At 38.7% G+C, this 3,084-nt stretch overlaps 1 pseudogene; it reads right to left on the reverse strand.

Moving 5' to 3' along the window:
- Positions 1-2,446: 2,446 nt before the first annotated feature.
- Positions 2,447-2,839, reverse strand: LOC115944345 (large ribosomal subunit protein eL31 pseudogene; annotated as a pseudogene).
- Between the last annotated feature and the right edge of the window lie 245 nt (positions 2,840-3,084).

Raw genomic sequence — 3,084 nt, forward strand, 5'->3', positions numbered from 1 at the left:
TTTGGACTCACACCCATCCTTGAGAATCATCAGGAAAGTGGGACTTTAAATTGAGAAGAAAAAGGAGATAAAGTGGAGGGCATAGCAGCTGCAGGATTTATGCACTGTAGCTTTGGACAATACATAGAAAAGCAAGGCAAAGGACACTCTAGTCTTCACTTACTACTATGTGAATGTGGGAGGAGGCTTCACTTTGAGGGAGAGGGTGGATTTAGCCTACTGATAACAGCATGGTTGCCACAGAGGAAGTTGGAGTTGCATAGTGAACGAGATGACTACTGGTGCCTCTCAGTGTTAGGAGGCCCTCATTGGCAGGGCTTTTTCATTTCTAATGTCTAGGTTGCTCTGGAATTATCAGAAGAACTTAGGAAGCAGAAGCCCCACATTCTCAAATTTCACCTATTAACTCCAGCATGGCAGACCCCGGGATTTCCAGCCGTTTTCATTCCCCAGAACTAGTAAATTCTCAGAAACTGCTTCTCAATTTTCCTCAGATGAGGGTCTGATAGTATCCTGAGGTCAGACTATAAGATAAAAGGTGCATTATATCAAATACTTACACTTAAAGAACAAGGAGCCTTGATTAATTATGAGCATCTTATCAATATCTTTCCCTCCCGTCATGCTCTCCATAGGATGGGTAGTTGTTACAAATTTGAGAATGTCAATGAATAATTTGTAGTAAAAAAGTGAGAGAACTGGCAAAACTTGGAAAGGGCAGATTATTATATCACAATTTGAGTATTTTTTCAAAGCCAGTATTTAAATTTTTATTTTTAATTTAACATGCATTAAAATTAAAATTTTTGGTGTATAGCTATATTAATTCTAACACATAGATTCATATAACACAATCAGGATGCAGACCTACCAGACCCTCCTCCCACTCCTTGCCCTGGTAACCACTGATCTGTTTCCATTCTTACAGTTTTTCCTTTTTCTAGAATGTCATATAAATGAGCTCATTCAGTATGTTCCCTTTGGAAATTGGCTTTTTGAGCTCGACATAAAGCCTTTGAGATTCATCCGTGTTGTTGTGTATATCACATCTTCATTCCTTTGTATTGTTGTATAGTATTCCTTTATATGAATGAACTGCAACTTGTTTATCCACTCATCAACTGAAAGACACATGGTTGTTCATTTTAGGTGATTATGAACAGAGCTAAGTCTAAGTGTTGTCTGAACATAAGCTTTTAGTTTTCTGGTAAATACCTAGGAGTGGGATTGCTGAGTCATACGGCTACATGTACTCTTAAATGTAAAATACTGCCTATTTCCCAGAGTGGCTGCACCTTTCTGTGCCCCCACTAGCAGTGCATGAGGTTTACAATAGCTTTACATTTTTGCTAGTACATTGTCATGCATCTTAAAATTTAGCCATTCTCCAGGGTGCGTAGTGGCACTCCTTGATGGCCAGTGATGCTCAGTGTCTTTTCATGCCCTTGTCACTCATGAACTTCTTTGTTTGCTTGTTTTGTTTGTTTTTGTCACTCACAAACTTCTTTAGTGAAGCATCTGTTTGATTTCTCTGCCCATTTTTCACTTCGGTTATTTATTTTGTTGAATTTGGGGGGTTCTTTATGTTCTGGACACAGCTTTTTGGCACATAGGTAATTTGCAAAAATTCTGCCAGTCTGTAGCTTTTCTTTTCATTTTATTAACAGTGACTTGCACAGAACCAAAGTTTGGGTATGTTTTAAATTCCCCATACTTTATTGCCCAGTCCTCTACCCTATACCTGAATCTAAACCTTAAGGAAGCACCCCAGAGACTTGGTGTAAGTGGCCAGTAGAGTGAACCACACAATATAAACTATGCCTCTAGGAATAGACACTCTTTATTCCTAACAGAAGGAGGAAGTAATCCGTGGCTAGGAAAGCAGTGTCTTCAGCAGCCTCTTTCATTGAAAAATATTGTTGCAATACAGTGACCAACATTATGTAAGAGTTCAGAAAAAGTTTTAAGAGCACCTTTTTCCATTCCTGAAATTTGTTCTCAGGAGGCCAACACATTAATCTTGAAATTGCTGTCACTTACTGAGACTATTTTATAATGCAAAATTAATGTTTGTCAGCATCGTTTTAGGTTGCTCTGGAGACTAAACGTAGGAGAAAAGGGCATTTTGTCAGGTCTTCACAGACAAGGCTAAGTGGGAGAATTGAAGCAATTACCTGAATAATTCAATAAAACTTCCTCTTTTATTTAATTATTCAAATAAATCCTTATTTTTCTTTCTTTGCACTGGCCATGGAGACTTCTTTGTCATCCAATTTACTTATGAAAAATTACATGCTTTTTTATAACTAGTGGAGGCTTCAAGCTTTCTAATGTTTAAGGTTATCAGACCTTTAAAATAATTAGTAGAGATTCTAAAACTCTGCTCTGTAGAGCAGTTTGTTTGTTTTTTGTTTTGTTTTGTTTTGTTTTGCAGTTTTATACCTTATTTGACAATCAGCAATTAGTTCTCATCCTTATTAACTGTCTGTAGATTTTTGAAAGTGGTGACAGGTACATAGGTAACCAGTGTGTAGAGCTTGTTTGGTGAATCTTCATCCTCGTTACTTTTTCTGGACAACCACACATGGATACGGTGTGGAATATTCCTTATTCCTTTGGCTCAGACAGCTTTGTTGAGCCTGGTGTCAATGCGCACCACTGGAGTTCCCATCTCCTTCATGGCAAATTTCCAGATCTCTTTGAGCGCCCGAGGGGCACGCTTCTTGAAACCCACTCCATGGATGTGCTTGTGAATGTTGGTGGTGTATTCTCTGGTCACTACCTCATTGACGGCAGAACGGCCCTTCTTCTTCTTGCCACCCTTCTTCGTGGGAGCCATTCTGCCAGGCCCTGGTTGGAAAGGAAGCTGTAGAGCAGTTTTGAAGATGACTGAAAAAGCATGATGTCATCTCATGCTTTCACATATTTAATTCTACCCCCTAAAGAAGCTACTACTTGCTCCTAATCTCCAGCTGCCGATATCTGCAATTAGCAACTAGCAAAACAATCACCCTAATGGCTGCAAGAAACATATAGTTTACAATAAAATGTCAAATGTATTTTGGAATGGGGAATTAAAAAGCA

This window comes from Leptonychotes weddellii, chromosome 8 (genome assembly GCF_054177405.1).
Source record: "Leptonychotes weddellii isolate Sample4059 chromosome 8, ASM5417740v2, whole genome shotgun sequence".
Taxonomy (NCBI): domain Eukaryota; kingdom Metazoa; phylum Chordata; class Mammalia; order Carnivora; family Phocidae; genus Leptonychotes; species Leptonychotes weddellii.